Raw genomic sequence first — 23314 nt, 5'->3', positions numbered from 1 at the left:
AGGTGGGAGAAGATCGAGTAATCCAACCAAACCTCAATAAACGGTTTCTTAGTATGCAGTAGCCCGCAACCACTTCTAACCCAAAAGCGTAATCTCATCCTTTTGCAGAATCAGGCAAGCTTTCACCTGCTCAAGCTGAACTGACATTGGTCGTCTTGGCCAGCAAGAGTTCCTCTCTTGAAGCTGTTGAGGCTAGAGAACAGAATGACGCGTATTCATTCTTTATAATACCTCTTCTAGCCCTCCCACTCCATACCACTTTATAACTTCCAATGTTTCAGATGTCTTCCATCAATGTGACCCTTGCTGCTTTTCTCAACATTGGCTGGCTCGGCATAACAAGAAGGGATGGATGTCTACAGGAGAGCCTGAATTGTGCCTGTAAGGTTCTACAGGGAGTCACTGGCAGATAATGAGAAACTCAGCCCTAAGTTGGCTCTTCTCTCTCACTTTCTTTCTCCTCTCTCCCTCTACCTATCTCTCACTCTCTAAATACTAGTATCTATATTGTATTCACATCCCCTTCACAAACTTTCTGACCCTACTTCCTCTCTCCCTTAAATCAGTTCAACCCTCTTCTTTTCCTTTAGGAAACTCCACATCTTTTTTAAAGGCCCTTCCCATATTCACACTGCTTCTTGATAAGACATTATTTTCCTTTCTTTGAAGGATAGTTAAATAGATTTTCTTGAAATACGGTTGGCATACCATCAATTCATTACACCGTACTTTATCAATATCCTTACTTAAGCAATGCATTTCATCATTAGGACACGTGCTGTATTTGCCGGGCATGGTGGCGTGTGCCTGTTGTCCTAGCTACTTGGGAGGCTGAGGCTTGTGGATTGCTTGAGCGCAGGGGTTCTGGGCTGCACTCAGCTGTGCTGATCAGGTGTTTATGCTACGTTGGGTATCAATATGGTGTTCTAGAGGGAGCTCTAGAATTTCGGGTTGTGTAATGAGTGGTGCACTGACCCAGGCTGGAAACAGAGCAGGCCAAAGCTTCCATGCCCATCGGTAGCAGGACAGCACCTGAGAGCAGTAGGTGTAACACAGCCTGAGCAAAATAGTGAGACCTAGCCTCTCTATTTTTGACTCAAATGTGAACGTTTTGATTTTTACAAGATGGTAATGAATTATTTTTCCAAAACCAAATCTTTGTTTTTCTTTTGATATTTTTGCAGGAAGTACAATGAACATTTGAACTGGGCCGGGCATTCTAGCATAGCAGACAATTCTCCAGAATTGCAACATATTGCAACAACAAGCTAGCAGGTGGAGAGGACGGAAAACTCTGTGCAGCCTAGAATAGATGGCTGTGTGATTTTCTGCAAGGATGACTGAAATGCATTCTTCATTTTAGAGCACCTGTAGGATTAAATTGATCTGTCAAGTACAAAAGTATCCTTAGAAGAGCAACTTTGAAATGCGTTTGCTGGGTCTTCTGCTGCATTCCTACGTCCAGCTCTAATTCATTTTTTGATTAGCCCTCATTCAATTCCATATATGAATGAGAAGGAGAAATAAGAGGGCCCTTCGCTCTTTGAGAGAAACATGAAAAGACTGAAAACTGTGTAACTCCCAAACATTGGAGCCTTCGGCCTTACTCCAGCCAACTCTTGCGGTTTAATACTTTTAAATCTTGATGTTGTTTAAAAATCCCAGCAGAAGGGATCAGGTTCACAGGCGCTGCAGTTCTCCAGTATGGGGCTGTCCAGATCATTACTCAATCTACCTTGCACTGGCACAGTATAAAATACGTCATGAAGTCTCCTATAAAAAGGTATACAAATCTGTTTGAATCACTTTTGTTAGTCAGGGGGACCCATTCGCTGGAAGGGGCAGGGAGGACAACAATAGCTCATTGGTATAGAACACTGAATTAGCAGCTGATTTTGAGGTGGGAGAAGATCGAGTAATCCAACTGGACCTCAATAAACGGTTTCTTAGTATGCAGTAGCCCGCGACCACTTCTAACCCAAAAGCGTAATCTCATCCTTTTGCAGAATCAGGCAAGCTTTCAGCTGCTCAAGCTGAACTGACATTGGTCTTCTTGGCCAGCAAGAATTCCTCTCTTGAAGCTGTTGAGGCTAGAGAACAGAATGATGTGTATTCATTCTTTATAATAACTCTTCTAGCCCTCCCACTCCATACCACTTTATAACTTCCAATGTTGCAGATGTCTTCCATCATTGTGACCCTTGCTACTTTTCTCAACATTGGCTGGCTCGGCATAACAAGAAGGGATGGATGGCTACAGGAGAGCCTGAATTGTGCCTGTAAGGTTCTACAGGGAGTCACTGGCAGATAATGAGAAACTCAGCCCTAAGTTGGCTCTTCTCTCTCACTTTCTTTCTCCTCTCTCCCTCTACCTATCTCTCACTCTCTAAATACTAGTATCTATATTGTATTCACATCCCCTTCACAAACTTTCTGACCCTATTTCCTCTCTCCCTTAAATCAGTTCAACCCTCTTCTTTTCCTTTAGGAAACTCCACATCTTTTTTAAAGGCCCTCACACATCAAAACTGCTCCTACTCTCATCTGTTTTCGTAGGGCATTGAAGACTTGGCTCTTCAACCAATAGGTTTGTGCTTACCACTGTATCTTAAAGTATCATACTGCGCCTAGACACCCTTGGGTAGTAGCTGCGCATTAAAAATTCCATAAATAAATAAATAAATAAAATAAATTCACACTGCTTCTTGATAAGACATTATTTTCCTTTCTTTGAAGGATAGTGAAATAGATTTTCTTGAAATACGGTTGGCATACCATCAATTCATTACACCGTACTTTATCATTATCCTTACTTAAGCAATGCATTTCATCATTAGGACATGTGCTGTGTTTGCCGGGCATGGTGGCGTGTGCCTGTTGTCCTAGCTACTTGGGAGGCTGAGGCTTGTGGATTGCTTGTGCTCAGGGGTTCTGGGCTGCCCTCAGCTGTGCTGATCAGGTGTCCATGCTACGTTGGGTATCAATATGGTGTTCTAGAGGGAGCTCTAGAATTTCAGGTTGTGTAATGAGTGGTGCACTGACCCAGGCTGGAAACAGAGCAGGCCAAAGCTTCCATGCCCATCGGTAGCAGGACAGCACCTGAGAGCAGTAGGTGTAACACAGCTTGAGCAACATAACGAGACCTAGCCTCTCTTTTTTTGACTCAAATGTGAACGTTTTGATTTTTACAAGATGGTAATGAATTATTTTTCCAAAACCAAATCTTTGTTTTTCTTTTGATATTTTTGCAGGAAGTACAATGAACATTTGAACTGGGCCGGGCATTCTAGCATAGCAGACAATTCTCCAGAATTGCAACATATTGCAACAACAAGCTAGCAGGTGGAGAGGACGGAAAACTCTGTGCAGCCTAGAATAGATGGCTGTGTGATTTTCTGCAAGGATGACTGAAATGCATTCTTCATTTTAGAGCACCTGTAGGATTAAATTGATCTGTCAAGTACAAAAGTATCCTTAGAAGAGCAACTTTGAAATGCATTTGCTGGGTCTTCTGCTGCATTCCTACGTCCAGCTCTAATTCATTTTTTGATTAGCCTTCATTCACTTCCATATATGAATGAGAAGGAGAAATAAGAGGGCCCTTCGCTCTTTGAGAGAAACATGAAAAGACTGAGAACTGTGCAACTCCCAAACATTGGAGCCTTCGGCCTTACTCCAGCCAACTCTTGCGGTTTAATACTTTTAAATCTTGATGTTGTTTAACAATCCCAGCAGAAGGGATCAGGTTGACAGGCGCTGCAGTTCTCCAGTATGGGGCTGTCCAGATCATTACTCAATCTACCTTGCACTGGCACAGTATAAAATACGTCATGAAGTCTCCTATGAAAAGGTATACAAATCTGTTTGAATCACTTTTGTTAGTCAGGGGGACCCATTCGCTGGAAGGGGCAGGGAGGACAACAATAGCTCATTGGTATAGAACACTGAATTAGCAGCTGATTTTGAGGTGGGAGAAGATCGAGTAATCCAACTGGACCTCAATAAACGGTTTCTTAGTATGCAGTAGCCCGCGACCACTTCTAACCCAAAAGCGTAATCTCATCCTTTTGCAGAATCAGGCAAGCTTTCAGCTGCTCAAGCTGAACTGACATTGGTCTTCTTGGCCAGCAAGAATTCCTCTCTTGAAGCTGTTGAGGCTAGAGAACAGAATGATGCGTATTCATTCTTTATAATAACTCTTCTAGCCCTCCCACTCCATACCACTTTATAACTTCCAATGTTGCAGATGTCTTCCATCATTGTGACCCTTGCTACTTTTCTCAACATTGGCTGGCTCGGCATAACAAGAAGGGATGGATGGCTACAGGAGAGCCTGAATTGTGCCTGTAAGGTTCTACAGGGAGTCACTGGCAGATAATGAGAAACTCAGCCCTAAGTTGGCTCTTCTCTCTCACTTTCTTTCTCCTCTCTCCCTCTACCTATCTCTCACTCTCTAAATACTAGTATCTATATTGTATTCACATCCCCTTCACAAACTTTCTGACCCTACTTCCTCTCTCCCTTAAATCAGTTCAACCCTCTTCTTTTCCTTTAGGAAACTCCACATCTTTTTTAAAGGCCCTCACACATCAAAACTGCTCCTACTCTCATCTGTTTTCGTAGGGCATTGAAGACTTGGCTCTTCAACCAATAGGTTTGTGCTTAACACTGTATCTTAAAGTATCATACTGCGCCTAGACACCCTTGGGTAGTAGCTGCGCATTAAAAATTCCATAAATAAATAAATAAATAAAATAAATTCACACTGCTTCTTGATAAGACATTATTTTCCTTTCTTTGAAGGATAGTGAAATAGATTTTCTTGAAATACGGTTGGCATACCATCAATTCATTACACCGTACTTTATCATTATCCTTACTTAAGCAATGCATTTCATCATTAGGACATGTGCTGTGTTTGCCGGGCATGGTGGCGTGTGCCTGTTGTCCTAGCTACTTGGGAGGCTGAGGCTTGAGGATTGCTTGTGCTCAGGGGTTCTGGGCTGCCCTCAGCTGTGCTGATCAGGTGTCCATGCTACGTTGGGTATCAATATGGTGTTCTAGAGGGAGCTCTAGAATTTCAGGTTGTGTAATGAGTGGTGCACCGACCCAGGCTGGAAACAGAGCAGGCCAAAGCTTCCATGCCCATCGGTAGCAGGACAGCACCTGAGAGCAGTAGGTGTAACACAGCTTGAGCAACATAATGAGACCTAGCCTCTATTTTTTTGACTCAAATGTGAACGTTTTGATTTTTACAAGATGGTAATGAATTATTTTTCCAAAACCAAATCTTTGTTTTTCTTTTGATATTTTTGCAGGAAGTACAATGAACATTTGAACTGGGCCGGGCATTCTAGCATAGCAGACAATTCTCCAGAATTGCAACATATTGCAACAACAAGCTAGCAGGTGGAGAGGACGGAAAACTCTGTGCAGCCTAGAATAGATGGCTGTGTGATTTTCTGCAAGGATGACTGAAATGCATTCTTCATTTTAGAGCACCTGTAGGATTAAATTGATCTGTCAAGTACAAAAGTATCCTTAGAAGAGCAACTTTGAAATGCATTTGCTGGGTCTTCTGCTGCATTCCTACGTCCAGCTCTAATTCATTTTTTGATTAGCCCTTATTCAATTCCATATATGAATGAGAAGGAGAAATAAGAGGGCCCTTCGCTCTTTGAGAGAAACATGAAAAGACTGAGAACTGTGCAACTCCCAAACATTGGAGCCTTCGGCCTTACTCCAGCCAACTCTTGCGGTTTAATATTTTTAAATCTTGATGTTGTTTAACAATACCAGCAGAAGGGATCAGGTTGACAGGCGCTGCAGTTCTCCAGTATGGGGCTGTCCAGATCATTACTCAATCTACCTTGCATTGGCACAGTATAAAATACGTCACGAAGTCTCCTATGAAAAGGTATACAAATCTGTTTGAATCACTTTTGTTAGTCAGGGGGACCCATTCGCTGGAAGGGGCAGGGAGGACAAAAATAGCTCATTGGTATAGAACACTGAATTAGCAGCTGATTTTGAGGTGGGAGAAGATCGAGTAATCCAACCAAACCTCAATAAACGGTTTCTTAGTATGCAGTAGCCCGCAACCACTTCTAACCCAAAAGCGTAATCTCATCCTTTTGCAGAATCAGGCAAGCTTTCACCTGCTCAAGCTGAACTGACATTGGTCGTCTTGGCCAGCAAGAGTTCCTCTCTTGAAGCTGTTGAGGCTAGAGAACAGAATGACGCGTATTCATTCTTTATAATACCTCTTCTAGCCCTCCCACTCCATACCACTTTATAACTTCCAATGTTTCAGATGTCTTCCATCAATGTGACCCTTGCTGCTTTTCTCAACATTGGCTGGCTCGGCATAACAAGAAGGGATGGATGTCTACAGGAGAGCCTGAATTGTGCCTGTAAGGTTCTACAGGGAGTCACTGGCAGATAATGAGAAACTCAGCCCTAAGTTGGCTCTTCTCTCTCACTTTCTTTCTCCTCTCTCCCTCTACCTATCTCTCACTCTCTAAATACTAGTATCTATATTGTATTCACATCCCCTTCACAAACTTTCTGACCCTACTTCCTCTCTCCCTTAAATCAGTTCAACCCTCTTCTTTTCCTTTAGGAAACTCCACATCTTTTTTAAAGGCCCTTCCCAAATTCACACTGCTTCTTGATAAGACATTATTTTCCTTTCTTTGAAGGATAGTTAAATAGATTTTCTTGAAATACGGTTGGCATACCATCAATTCATTACACCGTACTTTATCAATATCCTTACTTAAGCAATGCATTTCATCATTAGGACACGTGCTGTATTTGCCGGGCATGGTGGCGTGTGCCTGTTGTCCTAGCTACTTGGGAGGCTGAGGCTTGTGGATTGCTTGAGCTCAGGGGTTCTGGGCTGCACTCAGCTGTGTTGATCAGGTGTCCATGCTACGTTGGAAATCAATATGGTGTTCTACAGGGAGCTCTAGAATTTCAGGTTGTGTAATGAGAGGTGCACCGACCCAGGCTGGAAACAGAGCAGGCCAAAGCTTCCATGCCCATCGGTAGCAGGACAGCACCTGAGAGCAGTAGGTGTAACACAGCTTGAGCAAAATAGTGAGACCTAGCCTCTCTTTTTTTGACTCAAATGTGAACGTTTTGACTTTTACAAGATGGTAATGAATTATTTTTCCAAAACCAAATCTTTGTTTTTCTTTTGATATTTTTGCAGGAAGTACAATGAACATTTGAACTGGGCCGGGCATTCTAGCATAGCAGACAATTCTCCAGAATAGCAACATATTGCAACAACAAGCTAGCAGGAGGAGAGGACTGAAAACTCTGTGCAGCCTAGAATAGATGGCTGTGTGATTTTCTGCAAGGATGACTGAAATGCATTCTTCATTTTAGAGCACCTGTAGGATTAAATTGATCTGTCAAGTACAAAAGTATCCTTAGAAGAGCAACTTTGAAATGCGTTTGCTGGGTCTTCTGCTGCATTCCTACGTCCAGCTCTAATTCATTTTTTGATTAGCCCTCATTCAATTCCATATATGAATGAGAAGGAGAAATAAGAGGGCCCTTCGCTCTTTGAGAGAAACATGAAAAGACTGAAAACTGTGTAACTCCCAAACATTGGAGCCTTCGGCCTTACTCCAGCCAACTCTTGCGGTTTAATACTTTTAAATCTTGATGTTGTTTAACAATCCCAGCAGAAGGGATCAGGTTGACAGGCGCTGCAGTTCTCCAGTATGGGGCTGTCCAGATCATTACTCAATCTACCTTGCACTGGCACAGTATAAAATACGTCATGAAGTCTCCTATGAAAAGGTATACAAATCTGTTTGAATCACTTTTGTTAGTCAGGGGGACCCATTCGCTGGAAGGGGCAGGGAGGACAACAATAGCTCATTGGTATAGAACACTGAATTAGCAGCTGATTTTGAGGTGGGAGAAGATCGAGTAATCCAACTGGACCTCAATAAACGGTTTCTTAGTATGCAGTAGCCCGCGACCACTTCTAACCCAAAAGCGTAATCTCATCCTTTTGCAGAATCAGGCAAGCTTTCAGCTGCTCAAGCTGAACTGACATTGGTCTTCTTGGCCAGCAAGAATTCCTCTCTTGAAGCTGTTGAGGCTAGAGAACAGAATGATGCGTATTCATTCTTTATAATAACTCTTCTAGCCCTCCCACTCCATACCACTTTATAACTTCCAATGTTGCAGATGTCTTCCATCATTGTGACCCTTGCTACTTTTCTCAACATTGGCTGGCTCGGCATAACAAGAAGGGATGGATGGCTACAGGAGAGCCTGAATTGTGCCTGTAAGGTTCTACAGGGAGTCACTGGCAGATAATGAGAAACTCAGCCCTAAGTTGGCTCTTCTCTCTCACTTTCTTTCTCCTCTCTCCCTCTACCTATCTCTCACTCTCTAAATACTAGTATCTATATTGTATTCACATCCCCTTCACAAACTTTCTGACCCTACTTCCTCTCTCCCTTAAATCAGTTCAACCCTCTTCTTTTCCTTTAGGAAACTCCACATCTTTTTTAAAGGCCCTCACACATCAAAACTGCTCCTACTCTCATCTGTTTTTGTAGGGCATTGAAGACTTGGCTCTTCAACCAATAGGTTTGTGCTTACCACTGTATCTTAAAGTATCATACTGCGCCTAGACACCCTTGGGTAGTAGCTGCGCATTAAAAATTCCATAAATAAATAAATAAAATTCACACTGCTTCTTGATAAGACATTATTTTCCTTTCTTTGAAGGATAGTGAAATAGATTTTCTTGAAATACGGTTGGCATACCATCAATTCATTACACCGTACTTTATCATTATCCTTACTTAAGCAATGCATTTCATCATTAGGACATGTGCTGTGTTTGCCGGGCATGGTGGCGTGTACCTGTTGTCCTAGCTACTTGGGAGGCTGAGGCTTGAGGATTGCTTGTGCTCAGGGGTTCTGGGCTGCCCTCAGCTGTGCTGATCAGGTGTCCATGCTACGTTGGGTATCAATATGGTGTTCTAGAGGGAGCTCTAGAATTTCAGGTTGTGTAATGAGTGGTGCACCGACCCAGGCTGGAAACAGAGCAGGCCAAAGCTTCCATGCCCATCGGTAGCAGGACAGCACCTGAGAGCAATAGGTGTAACACAGCTTGAGCAACACAATGAGACCTAGCCTCTCTTTTTTTGACTCAAATGTGAACGTTTTGATTTTTACAAGATGGTAATGAATTATTTTTCCAAAACCAAATCTTTGTTTTTCTTTTGATATTTTTGCAGGAAGTACAATGAACATTTGAACTGGGCCGGGCATTCTAGCATAGCAGACAATTCTCCAGAATTGCAACATATTGCAACAACAAGCTAGCAGGTGGAGAGGACGGAAAACTCTGTGCAGCCTAGAATAGATGGCTGTGTGATTTTCTGCAAGGATGACTGAAATGCATTCTTCATTTTAGAGCACCTGTAGGATTAAATTGATCTGTCAAGTACAAAAGTATCCTTAGAAGAGCAACTTTGAAATGCATTTGCTGGGTCTTCTGCTGCATTCCTACGTCCAGCTCTAATTCATTTTTTGATTAGCCCTCATTCAATTCCATATATGAATGAGAAGGAGAAATAAGAGGGCCCTTCGCTCTTTGAGAGAAACATGAAAAGACTGAGAACTGTGCAACTCCCAAACATTGGAGCCTTCGGCCTTACTCCAGCCAACTCTTGCGGTTTAATACTTTTAAATCTTGATGTTGTTTAACAATACCAGCAGAAGGGATCAGGTTGACAGGCGCTGCAGTTCTCCAGTATGGGGCTGTCCAGATCATTACTCAATCTACCTTGCATTGGCACAGTATAAAATACGTCACGAAGTCTCCTATGAAAAGGTATACAAATCTGTTTGAATCACTTTTGTTAGTCAGGGGGACCCATTCGCTGGAAGGGGCAGGGAGGACAAAAATAGCTCATTGGTATAGAACACTGAATTAGCAGCTGATTTTGAGGTGGGAGAAGATCGAGTAATCCAACCAAACCTCAATAAACGGTTTCTTAGTATGCAGTAGCCCGCAACCACTTCTAACCCAAAAGCGTAATCTCATCCTTTTGCAGAATCAGGCAAGCTTTCACCTGCTCAAGCTGAACTGACATTGGTCGTCTTGGCCAGCAAGAGTTCCTCTCTTGAAGCTGTTGAGGCTAGAGAACAGAATGACGCGTATTCATTCTTTATAATACCTCTTCTAGCCCTCCCACTCCATACCACTTTATAACTTCCAATGTTTCAGATGTCTTCCATCAATGTGACCCTTGCTGCTTTTCTCAACATTGGCTGGCTCGGCATAACAAGAAGGGATGGATGTCTACAGGAGAGCCTGAATTGTGCCTGTAAGGTTCTACAGGGAGTCACTGGCAGATAATGAGAAACTCAGCCCTAAGTTGGCTCTTCTCTCTCACTTTCTTTCTCCTCTCTCCCTCTACCTATCTCTCACTCTCTAAATACTAGTATCTATATTGTATTCACATCCCCTTCACAAACTTTCTGACCCTACTTCCTCTCTCCCTTAAATCAGTTCAACCCTCTTCTTTTCCTTTAGGAAACTCCACATCTTTTTTAAAGGCCCTTCCCATATTCACACTGCTTCTTGATAAGACATTATTTTCCTTTCTTTGAAGGATAGTTAAATAGATTTTCTTGAAATACGGTTGGCATACCATCAATTCATTATACCGTACTTTATCAATATCCTTACTTAAGCAATGCATTTCATCATTAGGACACGTGCTGTATTTGCCGGGCATGGTGGCGTGTGCCTGTTGTCCTAGCTACTTGGGAGGCTGAGGCTTGTGGATTGCTTGAGCTCAGGGGTTCTGGGCTGCACTCAGCTGTGCTGATCAGGTGTCTATGCTACGTTGGGTATCAATATGGTGTTCTAGAGGGAGCTCTAGAATTTCGGGTTGTGTAATGAGTGGTGCACTGACCCAGGCTGGAAACAGAGCAGGCCAAAGCTTCCATGCCCATCGGTAGCAGGACAGCACCTGAGAGCAGTAGGTGTAACACAGCCTGAGCAAAATAGTGAGACCTAGCCTCTCTTTTTTTGACTCAAATGTGAACGTTTTGATTTTTACAAGATGGTAATGAATTATTTTTCCAAAACCAAATCTTTGTTTTTCTTTTGATATTTTTGCAGGAAGTACAATGAACATTTGAACTGGGCCGGGCATTCTAGCATAGCAGACAATTCTCCAGAATTGCAACATATTGCAACAACAAGCTAGCAGGTGGAGAGGACGGAAAACTCTGTGCAGCCTAGAATAGATGGCTGTGTGATTTTCTGCAAGGATGACTGAAATGCATTCTTCATTTTAGAGCACCTGTAGGATTAAATTGATCTGTCAAGTACAAAAGTATCCTTAGAAGAGCAACTTTGAAATGCATTTGCTGGGTCTTCTGCTGCATTCCTACGTCCAGCTATAACTCATTTTTTGATTAGCCCTCATTCAATTCCATATATGAATGAGAAGGAGAAATAAGAGGGCCCTTCGCTCTTTGAGAGAAACATGAAAAGACTGAAAACTGTGTAACTCCCAAACATTGGAGCCTTCGGCCTTACTCCAGCCAACTCTTGCGGTTTAATACTTTTAAATCTTGATGTTGTTTAACAATCCCAGCAGAAGGGATCAGGTTCACAGGCGCTGCAGTTCTCCAGTATGGGGCTGTCCAGATCATTACTCAATCTACCTTGCACTGGCACAGTATAAAATACGTCATGAAGTCTCCTATGAAAAGGTATACAAATCTGTTTGAATCACTTTTGTTAGTCAGGGGGACCCATTCGCTGGAAGGGGCAGGGAGGACAACAATAGCTCATTGGTATAGAACACTGAATTAGCAGCTGATTTTGAGGTGGGAGAAGATCGAGTAATCCAACTGGACCTCAATAAACGGTTTCTTAGTATGCAGTAGCCCGCGACCACTTCTAACCCAAAAGCGTAATCTCATCCTTTTGCAGAATCAGGCAAGCTTTCAGCTGCTCAAGCTGAACTGACATTGGTCTTCTTGGCCAGCAAGAATTCCTCTCTTGAAGCTGTTGAGGCTAGAGAACAGAATGATGTGTATTCATTCTTTATAATAACTCTTCTAGCCCTCCCACTCCATACCACTTTATAACTTCCAATGTTGCAGATGTCTTCCATCATTGTGACCCTTGCTACTTTTCTCAACATTGGCTGGCTCGGCATAACAAGAAGGGATGGATGGCTACAGGAGAGCCTGAATTGTGCCTGTAAGGTTCTACAGGGAGTCACTGGCAGATAATGAGAAACTCAGCCCTAAGTTGGCTCTTCTCTCTCACTTTCTTTCTCCTCTCTCCCTCTACCTATCTCTCACTCTCTAAATACTAGTATCTATATTTATTCACATCCCCTTCACAAACTTTCTGACCCTATTTCCTCTCTCCCTTAAATCAGTTCAACCCTCTTCTTTTCCTTTAGGAAACTCCACATCTTTTTTAAAGGCCCTCACACATCAAAACTGCTCCTACTCTCATCTGTTTTCGTAGGGCATTGAAGACTTGGCTCTTCAACCAATAGGTTTGTGCTTACCACTGTATCTTAAAGTATCATACTGCGCCTAGACACCCTTGGGTAGTAGCTGCGCATTAAAAATTCCATAAATAAATAAATAAATAAAATAAATTCACACTGCTTCTTGATAAGACATTATTTTCCTTTCTTTGAAGGATAGTGAAATAGATTTTCTTGAAATACGGTTGGCATACCATCAATTCATTACACCGTACTTTATCATTATCCTTACTTAAGCAATGCATTTCATCATTAGGACATGTGCTGTGTTTGCCGGGCATGGTGGCGTGTGCCTGTTGTCCTAGCTACTTGGGAGGCTGAGGCTTGTGGATTGCTTGTGCTCAGGGGTTCTGGGCTGCCCTCAGCTGTGCTGATCAGGTGTCCATGCTACGTTGGGTATCAATATGGTGTTCTAGAGGGAGCTCTAGAATTTCAGGTTGTGTAATGAGTGGTGCACCGACCCAGGCTGGAAACAGAGCAGGCCAAAGCTTCCATGCCCATCGGTAGCAGGACAGCACCTGAGAGCAGTAGGTGTAACACAGCTTGAGCAACATAATGAGACCTAGCCTCTCTTTTTTTGACTCAAATGTGAACGTTTTGATTTTTACAAGATGGTAATGAATTATTTTTCCAAAACCAAATCTTTGTTTTTCTTTTGATATTTTTGCAGGAAGTACAATGAACATTTGAACTGGGCCGGGCATTCTAGCATAGCAGACAATTCTCCAGAATTGCAACATATTGCAACAACAAGCTAGCAGGTGGAGAGGACGGAAAACTCTGTGCAGCCTAGAATAGATGGCTGTGTGATTTTCTGCAAGGATGACTGAAATGCATTCTTCATTTTAGAGCACCTGTAGGATTAAATTGATCTGTCAAGTACAAAAGTATCCTTAGAAGAGCAACTTTGAAATGCATTTGCTGGGTCTTCTGCTGCATTCCTACGTCCAGCTCTAATTCATTTTTTGATTAGCCCTCATTCAATTCCATATATGAATGAGAAGGAGAAATAAGAGGGCCCTTCGCTCTTTGAGAGAAACATGAAAAGACTGAGAACTGTGCAACTCCCAAACATTGGAGCCTTCGGCCTTACTCCAGCCAACTCTTGCGGTTTAATACTTTTAAATCTTGATGTTGTTTAACAATCCCAGCAGAAGGGATCAGGTTGACAGGCGCTGCAGTTCTCCAGTATGGGGCTGTCCAGATCATTACTCAATCTACCTTGCACTGGCACAGTATAAAATACGTCATGAAGTCTCCTATGAAAAGGTATACAAATCTGTTTGAATCACTTTTGTTAGTCAGGGGGACCCATTCGCTGGAAGGGGCAGGGAGGACAACAATAGCTCATTGGTATAGAACACTGCATTAGCAGCTGATTTTGAGGTGGGAGAAGATCGAGTAATCCAACTGGACCTCAATAAACGGTTTCTTAGTATGCAGTAGCCCGCGACCACTTCTAACCCAAAAGCGTAATCTCATCCTTTTGCAGAATCAGGCAAGCTTTCAGCTGCTCAAGCTGAACTGACATTGGTCTTCTTGGCCAGCAAGAATTCCTCTCTTGAAGCTGTTGAGGCTAGAGAACAGAATGATGCGTATTCATTCTTTATAATAACTCTTCTAGCCCTCCCACTCCATACCACTTTATAACTTCCAATGTTGCAGATGTCTTCCATCATTGTGACCCTTGCTACTTTTCTCAACATTGGCTGGCTCGGCATAACAAGAAGGGATGGATGGCTACAGGAGAGCCTGAATTGTGCCTGTAAGGTTCTACAGGGAGTCACTGGCAGATAATGAGAAACTCAGCCCTAAGTTGGCTCTTCTCTCTCACTTTCTTTCTCCTCTCTCCCTCTACCTATCTCTCACTCTCTAAATACTAGTATCTATATTGTATTCACATCCCCTTCACAAACTTTCTGACCCTACTTCCTCTCTCCCTTAAATCAGTTCAACCCTCTTCTTTTCCTTTAGGAAACTCCACATCTTTTTTAAAGGCCCTCACACATGAAAACTGCTCCTACTCTCATCTGTTTTCGTAGGGCATTGAAGACTTGGCTCTTCAACCAATAGGTTTGTGCTTAACACTGTATCTTAAAGTATCATACTGCGCCTAGACACCCTTGGGTAGTAGCTGCGCATTAAAAATTCCATAAATAAATAAATAAATAAAATAAATTCACACTGCTTCTTGATAAGACATTATTTTCCTTTCTTTGACGGATAGTGAAATAGATTTTCTTGAAATACGGTTGGCATACCATCAATTCATTACACCGTACTTTATCATTATCCTTACTTAAGCAATGCATTTCATCATTAGGACATGTGCTGTGTTTGCCGGGCATGGTGGCGTGTGCCTGTTGTCCTAGCTACTTGGGAGGCTGAGGCTTGAGGATTGCTTGTGCTCAGGGGTTCTGGGCTGCCCTCAGCTGTGCTGATCAGGTGTCCATGCTACGTTGGGTATCAATATGGTGTTCTAGAGGGAGCTCTAGAATTTCAGGTTGTGTAATGAGTGGTGCACCGACCCAGGCTGGAAACAGAGCAGGCCAAAGCTTCCATGCCCATCGGTAGCAGGACAGCACCTGAGAGCAGTAGGTGTAACACAGCTTGAGCAACATAATGAGACCTAGCCTCTCTTTTTTTGACTCAAATGTGAACGTTTTGATTTTTACAAGATGGTAATGAATTATTTTTCCAAAACCAAATCTTTGTTTTTCTTTTGATATTTTTGCAGGAAGTACAATGAACATTTGAACTGGGCCGGGCATTCTAGCATAGCAGACAATTCTCCAGAATTGCAACATATTGCAACAACAAGCTAGCAGGTGGAGAGGACGGAAAACTCTGTGCAGCCTAGAATAGATGGCTGTGTGATTTTCTGCAAGGATGACTGAAATGCATTCTTCATTTTAGAGCACCTGTAGGATTAAATTGATCTGTCAAGTACAAAAGTATCCTTAGAAGAGCAACTTTGAAATGCATTTGCTGGGTCTTCTGCTGCATTCCTACGTCCAGCTCTAATTCATTTTTTGATTAGCCCTCATTCAATTCCATATATGAATGAGAAGGAGAAATAAGAGGGCCCTTCGCTCTTTGAGAGAAACATGAAAAGACTGAGAACTGTGCAACTCCCAAACATTGGAGCCTTCGGCCTTACTCCAGCCAACTCTTGCGGTTTAATATTTTTAAATCTTGATGTTGTTTAACAATACCAGCAGAAGGGATCAGGTTGACAGGCGCTGCAGTTCTCCAGTATGGGGCTGTCCAGATCATTACTCAATCTACCTTGCATTGGCACAGTATAAAATACGTCACGAAGTCTCCTATGAAAAGGTATACAAATCTGTTTGAATCACTTTTGTTAGTCAGGGGGACCCATTCGCTGGAAGGGGCAGGGAGGACAAAAATAGCTCATTGGTATAGAACACTGAATTAGCAGCTGATTTTGAGGTGGGAGAAGATCGAGTAATCCAACCAAACCTCAATAAACGGTTTCTTAGTATGCAGTAGCCCGCAACCACTTCTAACCCAAAAGCGTAATCTCATCCTTTTGCAGAATCAGGCAAGCTTTCACCTGCTCAAGCTGAACTGACATTGGTCGTCTTGGCCAGCAAGAGTTCCTCTCTTGAAGCTGTTGAGGCTAGAGAACAGAATGACGCGTATTCATTCTTTATAATACCTCTTCTAGCCCTCCCACTCCATACCACTTTATAACTTCCAATGTTTCAGATGTCTTCCATCAATGTGACCCTTGCTGCTTTTCTCAACATTGGCTGGCTCGGCATAACAAGAAGGGATGGATGTCTACAGGAGAGCCTGAATTGTGCCTGTAAGGTTCTACAGGGAGTCACTGGCAGATAATGAGAAACTCAGCCCTAAGTTGGCTCTTCTCTCTCACTTTCTTTCTCCTCTCTCCCTCTACCTATCTCTCACTCTCTAAATACTAGTATCTATATTGTATTCACATCCCCTTCACAAACTTTCTGACCCTACTTCCTCTCTCCCTTAAATCAGTTCAACCCTCTTCTTTTCCTTTAGGAAACTCCACATCTTTTTTAAAGGCCCTTCCCATATTCACACTGCTTCTTGATAAGACATTATTTTCCTTTCTTTGAAGGATAGTTAAATAGATTTTCTTGAAATACGGTTGGCATACCATCAATTCATTACACCGTACTTTATCAATATCCTTACTTAAGCAATGCATTTCATCATTAGGACACGTGCTGTATTTGCCGGGCATGGTGGCGTGTGCCTGTTGTCCTAGCTACTTGGGAGGCTGAGGCTTGTGGATTGCTTGAGCTCAGGGGTTCTGGGCTGCACTCAGCTGTGTTGATCAGGTGTCCATGCTACGTTGGAAATCAATATGGTGTTCTACAGGGAGCTCTAGAATTTCAGGTTGTGTAATGAGAGGTGCACCGACCCAGGCTGGAAACAGAGCAGGCCAAAGCTTCCATGCCCATCGGTAGCAGGACAGCACCTGAGAGCAGTAGGTGTAACACAGCTTGAGCAAAATAGTGAGACCTAGCCTCTCTTTTTTTGACTCAAATGTGAACGTTTTGACTTTTACAAGATGGTAATGAATTATTTTTCCAAAACCAAATCTTTGTTTTTCTTTTGATATTTTTGCAGGAAGTACAATGAACATTTGAACTGGGCCGGGCATTCTAGCATAGCAGACAATTCTCCAGAATAGCAACATATTGCAACAACAAGCTAGCAGGAGGAGAGGACTGAAAACTCTGTGCAGCCTAGAATAGATGGCTGTGTGATTTTCTGCAAGGATGACTGAAATGCATTCTTCATTTTAGAGCACCTGTAGGATTAAATTGATCTGTCAAGTACAAAAGTATCCTTAGAAGAGCAACTTTGAAATGCGTTTGCTGGGTCTTCTGCTGCATTCCTACGTCCAGCTCTAATTCATTTTTTGATTAGCCCTCATTCAATTCCATATATGAATGAGAAGGAGAAATAAGAGGGCCCTTCGCTCTTTGAGAGAAACATGAAAAGACTGAAAACTGTGTAACTCCCAAACATTGGAGCCTTCGGCCTTACTCCAGCCAACTCTTGCGGTTTAATACTTTTAAATCTTGATGTTGTTTAACAATCCCAGCAGAAGGGATCAGGTTGACAGGCGCTGCAGTTCTCCAGTATGGGGCTGTCCAGATCATTACTCAATCTACCTTGCACTGGCACAGTATAAAATACGTCATGAAGTCTCCTATGAAAAGGTATACAAATCTGTTTGAATCACTTTTGTTAGTCAGGGGGACCCATTCGCTGGAAGGGGCAGGGAGGACAACAATAGCTCATTGGTATAGAACACTGAATTAGCAGCTGATTTTGAGGTGGGAGAAGATCGAGTAATCCAACTGGACCTCAATAAACGGTTTCTTAGTATGCAGTAGCCCGCGACCACTTCTAACCCAAAAGCGTAATCTCATCCTTTTGCAGAATCAGGCAAGCTTTCAGCTGCTCAAGCTGAACTGACATTGGTCTTCTTGGCCAGCAAGAATTCCTCTCTTGAAGCTGTTGAGGCTAGAGAACAGAATGATGCGTATTCATTCTTTATAATAACTCTTCTAGCCCTCCCACTCCATACCACTTTATAACTTCCAATGTTGCAGATGTCTTCCATCATTGTGACCCTTGCTACTTTTCTCAACATTGGCTGGCTCGGCATAACAAGAAGGGATGGATGGCTACAGGAGAGCCTGAATTGTGCCTGTAAGGTTCTACAGGGAGTCACTGGCAGATAATGAGAAACTCAGCCCTAAGTTGGCTCTTCTCTCTCACTTTCTTTCTCCTCTCTCCCTCTACCTATCTCTCACTCTCTAAATACTAGTATCTATATTGTATTCACATCCCCTTCACAAACTTTCTGACCCTACTTCCTCTCTCCCTTAAATCAGTTCAACCCTCTTCTTTTCCTTTAGGAAACTCCACATCTTTTTTAAAGGCCCTCACACATCAAAACTGCTCCTACTCTCATCTGTTTTTGTAGGGCATTGAAGACTTGGCTCTTCAACCAATAGGTTTGTGCTTACCACTGTATCTTAAAGTATCATACTGCGCCTAGACACCCTTGGGTAGTAGCTGCGCATTAAAAATTCCATAAATAAATAAATAAATAAATAAAATTCACACTGCTTCTTGATAAGACATTATTTTCCTTTCTTTGAAGGATAGTGAAATAGATTTTCTTGAAATACGGTTGGCATACCATCAATTCATTACACCGTACTTTATCATTATCCTTACTTAAGCAATGCATTTCATCATTAGGACATGTGCTGTGTTTGCCGGGCATGGTGGCGTGTACCTGTTGTCCTAGCTACTTGGGAGGCTGAGGCTTGAGGATTGCTTGTGCTCAGGGGTTCTGGGCTGCCCTCAGCTGTGCTGATCAGGTGTCCATGCTACGTTGGGTATCAATATGGTGTTCTAGAGGGAGCTCTAGAATTTCAGGTTGTGTAATGAGTGGTGCACCGACCCAGGCTGGAAACAGAGCAGGCCAAAGCTTCCATGCCCATCGGTAGCAGGACAGCACCTGAGAGCAATAGGTGTAACACAGCTTGAGCAACACAATGAGACCTAGCCTCTCTTTTTTTGACTCAAATGTGAACGTTTTGATTTTTACAAGATGGTAATGAATTATTTTTCCAAAACCAAATCTTTGTTTTTCTTTTGATATTTTTGCAGGAAGTACAATGAACATTTGAACTGGGCCGGGCATTCTAGCATAGCAGACAATTCTCCAGAATTGCAACATATTGCAACAACAAGCTAGCAGGTGGAGAGGACGGAAAACTCTGTGCAGCCTAGAATAGATGGCTGTGTGATTTTCTGCAAGGATGACTGAAATGCATTCTTCATTTTAGAGCACCTGTAGGATTAAATTGATCTGTCAAGTACAAAAGTATCCTTAGAAGAGCAACTTTGAAATGCATTTGCTGGGTCTTCTGCTGCATTCCTACGTCCAGCTCTAATTCATTTTTTGATTAGCCCTCATTCAATTCCATATATGAATGAGAAGGAGAAATAAGAGGGCCCTTCGCTCTTTGAGAGAAACATGAAAAGACTGAGAACTGTGCAACTCCCAAACATTGGAGCCTTCGGCCTTACTCCAGCCAACTCTTGCGGTTTAATACTTTTAAATCTTGATGTTGTTTAACAATACCAGCAGAAGGGATCAGGTTGACAGGCGCTGCAGTTCTCCAGTATGGGGCTGTCCAGATCATTACTCAATCTACCTTGCATTGGCACAGTATAAAATACGTCACGAAGTCTCCTATGAAAAGGTATACAAATCTGTTTGAATCACTTTTGTTAGTCAGGGGGACCCATTCGCTGGAAGGGGCAGGGAGGACAAAAATAGCTCATTGGTATAGAACACTGAATTAGCAGCTGATTTTGAGGTGGGAGAAGATCGAGTAATCCAACCAAACCTCAATAAACGGTTTCTTAGTATGCAGTAGCCCGCAACCACTTCTAACCCAAAAGCGTAATCTCATCCTTTTGCAGAATCAGGCAAGCTTTCACCTGCTCAAGCTGAACTGACATTGGTCGTCTTGGCCAGCAAGAGTTCCTCTCTTGAAGCTGTTGAGGCTAGAGAACAGAATGACGCGTATTCATTCTTTATAATACCTCTTCTAGCCCTCCCACTCCATACCACTTTATAACTTCCAATGTTTCAGATGTCTTCCATCAATGTGACCCTTGCTGCTTTTCTCAACATTGGCTGGCTCGGCATAACAAGAAGGGATGGATGTCTACAGGAGAGCCTGAATTGTGCCTGTAAGGTTCTACAGGGAGTCACTGGCAGATAATGAGAAACTCAGCCCTAAGTTGGCTCTTCTCTCTCACTTTCTTTCTCCTCTCTCCCTCTACCTATCTCTCACTCTCTAAATACTAGTATCTATATTGTATTCACATCCCCTTCACAAACTTTCTGACCCTACTTCCTCTCTCCCTTAAATCAGTTCAACCCTCTTCTTTTCCTTTAGGAAACTCCACATCTTTTTTAAAGGCCCTTCCCATATTCACACTGCTTCTTGATAAGACATTATTTTCCTTTCTTTGAAGGATAGTTAAATAGATTTTCTTGAAATACGGTTGGCATACCATCAATTCATTATACCGTACTTTATCAATATCCTTACTTAAGCAATGCATTTCATCATTAGGACACGTGCTGTATTTGCCGGGCATGGTGGCGTGTGCCTGTTGTCCTAGCTACTTGGGAGGCTGAGGCTTGTGGATTGCTTGAGCTCAGGGGTTCTGGGCTGCACTCAGCTGTGCTGATCAGGTGTCTATGCTACGTTGGGTATCAATATGGTGTTCTAGAGGGAGCTCTAGAATTTCGGGTTGTGTAATGAGTGGTGCACTGACCCAGGCTGGAAACAGAGCAGGCCAAAGCTTCCATGCCCATCGGTAGCAGGACAGCACCTGAGAGCAGTAGGTGTAACACAGCCTGAGCAAAATAGTGAGACCTAGCCTCTCTTTTTTTGACTCAAATGTGAACGTTTTGATTTTTACAAGATGGTAATGAATTATTTTTCCAAAACCAAATCTTTGTTTTTCTTTTGATATTTTTGCAGGAAGTACAATGAACATTTGAACTGGGCCGGGCATTCTAGCATAGCAGACAATTCTCCAGAATTGCAACATATTGCAACAACAAGCTAGCAGGTGGAGAGGACGGAAAACTCTGTGCAGCCTAGAATAGATGGCTGTGTGATTTTCTGCAAGGATGACTGAAATGCATTCTTCATTTTAGAGCACCTGTAGGATTAAATTGATCTGTCAAGTACAAAAGTATCCTTAGAAGAGCAACTTTGAAATGCATTTGCTGGGTCTTCTGCTGCATTCCTACGTCCAGCTATAATTCATTTTTTGATTAGCCCTCATTCAATTCCATATATGAATGAGAAGGAGAAATAAGAGGGCCCTTCGCTCTTTGAGAGAAACATGAAAAGACTGAAAACTGTGTAACTCCCAAACATTGGAGCCTTCGGCCTTACTCCAGCCAACTCTTGCGGTTTAATACTTTTAAATCTTGATGTTGTTTAACAATCCCAGCAGAAGGGATCAGGTTCACAGGCGCTGCAGTTCTCCAGTATGGGGCTGTCCAGATCATTACTCAATCTACCTTGCACTGGCACAGTATAAAATACGTCATGAAGTCTCCTATGAAAAGGTATACAAATCTGTTTGAATCACTTTTGTTAGTCAGGGGGACCCATTCGCTGGAAGGGGCAGGGAGGACAACAATAGCTCATTGGTATAGAACACTGAATTAGCAGCTGATTTTGAGGTGGGAGAAGATCGAGTAATCCAACTGGACCTCAATAAACGGTTTCTTAGTATGCAGTAGCCCGCGACCACTTCTAACCCAAAAGCGTAATCTCATCCTTTTGCAGAATCAGGCAAGCTTTCAGCTGCTCAAGCTGAACTGACATTGGTCTTCTTGGCCAGCAAGAATTCCTCTCTTGAAGCTGTTGAGGCTAGAGAACAGAATGATGTGTATTCATTCTTTATAATAACTCTTCTAGCCCTCCCACTCCATACCACTTTATAACTTCCAATGTTGCAGATGTCTTCCATCATTGTGACCCTTGCTACTTTTCTCAACATTGGCTGGCTCGGCATAACAAGAAGGGATGGATGGCTACAGGAGAGCCTGAATTGTGCCTGTAAGGTTCTACAGGGAGTCACTGGCAGATAATGAGAAACTCAGCCCTAAGTTGGCTCTTCTCTCTCACTTTCTTTCTCCTCTCTCCCTCTACCTATCTCTCACTCTCTAAATACTAGTATCTATATTTATTCACATCCCCTTCACAAACTTTCTGACCCTATTTCCTCTCTCCCTTAAATCAGTTCAACCCTCTTCTTTTCCTTTAGGAAACTCCACATCTTTTTTAAAGGCCCTCACACATCAAAACTGCTCCTACTCTCATCTGTTTTCGTAGGGCATTGAAGACTTGGCTCTTCAACCAATAGGTTTGTGCTTACCACTGTATCTTAAAGTATCATACTGCGCCTAGACACCCTTGGGTAGTAGCTGCGCATTAAAAATTCCATAAATAAATAAATAAATAAAATAAATTCACACTGCTTCTTGATAAGACATTATTTTCCTTTCTTTGAAGGATAGTGAAATAGATTTTCTTGAAATACGGTTGGCATACCATCAATTCATTACACCGTACTTTATCATTATCCTTACTTAAGCAATGCATTTCATCATTAGGACATGTGCTGTGTTTGCCGGGCATGGTGGCGTGTGCCTGTTGTCCTAGCTACTTGGGAGGCTGAGGCTTGTGGATTGCTTGTGCTCAGGGGTTCTGGGCTGCCCTCAGCTGTGCTGATCAGGTGTCCATGCTACGTTGGGTATCAATATGGTGTTCTAGAGGGAGCTCTAGAATTTCAGGTTGTGTAATGAGTGGTGCACCGACCCAGGCTGGAAACAGAGCAGGCCAAAGCTTCCATGCCCATCGGTAGCAGGACAGCACCTGAGAGCAGTAGGTGTAACACAGCTTGAGCAACATAATGAGACCTAGCCTCTCTTTTTTTGACTCAAATGTGAACGTTTTGATTTTTACAAGATGGTAATGAATTATTTTTCCAAAACCAAATCTTTGTTTTTCTTTTGATATTTTTGCAGGAAGTACAATGAACATTTGAACTGGGCCGGGCATTCTAGCATAGCAGACAATTCTCCAGAATTGCAACATATTGCAACA

General features: G+C 42.6%; 12 non-coding genes across 12 annotated transcripts; all 12 read left to right on the top strand.

The window, feature by feature from the left end:
• Nucleotides 1-786: 786 nt before the first annotated feature.
• LOC147734520 (signal recognition particle RNA) lies at nt 787-1086 on the top strand. The gene has a single exon (XR_015308246.1).
• Nucleotides 1087-2853: 1767 nt separating this feature from the next.
• LOC147734519 (signal recognition particle RNA) lies at nt 2854-3153 on the top strand. The gene has a single exon (XR_015308071.1).
• Nucleotides 3154-4920: 1767 nt separating this feature from the next.
• On the top strand, nt 4921-5220 carry LOC147734518 (signal recognition particle RNA). The gene has a single exon (XR_015308107.1).
• A 1598-nt stretch (nt 5221-6818) lies between these two features.
• On the top strand, nt 6819-7118 carry LOC147734517 (signal recognition particle RNA). The gene has a single exon (XR_015307658.1).
• A 1759-nt stretch (nt 7119-8877) lies between these two features.
• On the top strand, nt 8878-9177 carry LOC147734516 (signal recognition particle RNA). Its single transcript, XR_015307697.1, has one exon.
• Nucleotides 9178-10775: 1598 nt separating this feature from the next.
• On the top strand, nt 10776-11075 carry LOC147734515 (signal recognition particle RNA). The gene has a single exon (XR_015307969.1).
• A 1766-nt stretch (nt 11076-12841) lies between these two features.
• LOC147734514 (signal recognition particle RNA) lies at nt 12842-13141 on the top strand. Its single transcript, XR_015308111.1, has one exon.
• A 1767-nt stretch (nt 13142-14908) lies between these two features.
• LOC147734513 (signal recognition particle RNA) lies at nt 14909-15208 on the top strand. The gene has a single exon (XR_015308099.1).
• A 1598-nt stretch (nt 15209-16806) lies between these two features.
• LOC147734512 (signal recognition particle RNA) lies at nt 16807-17106 on the top strand. The gene has a single exon (XR_015307657.1).
• Nucleotides 17107-18873: 1767 nt separating this feature from the next.
• LOC147734511 (signal recognition particle RNA) lies at nt 18874-19173 on the top strand. The gene has a single exon (XR_015307696.1).
• Nucleotides 19174-20771: 1598 nt separating this feature from the next.
• Nucleotides 20772-21071, top strand: LOC147734510 (signal recognition particle RNA). Its single transcript, XR_015307968.1, has one exon.
• Nucleotides 21072-22837: 1766 nt separating this feature from the next.
• On the top strand, nt 22838-23137 carry LOC147734509 (signal recognition particle RNA). Its single transcript, XR_015308110.1, has one exon.
• The last annotated feature ends 177 nt before the right edge of the window (nt 23138-23314 follow it).

This window comes from Lissotriton vulgaris, chromosome 1_2 (genome assembly GCF_964263255.1).
Source record: "Lissotriton vulgaris chromosome 1_2, aLisVul1.2, whole genome shotgun sequence".
Classification (NCBI taxonomy): Eukaryota; Metazoa; Chordata; class Amphibia; order Caudata; family Salamandridae; genus Lissotriton; species Lissotriton vulgaris.
The sequence above is the reverse complement of the archived record's forward strand: the minus strand, read 5'-3'. Positions and strand labels throughout refer to the sequence as shown.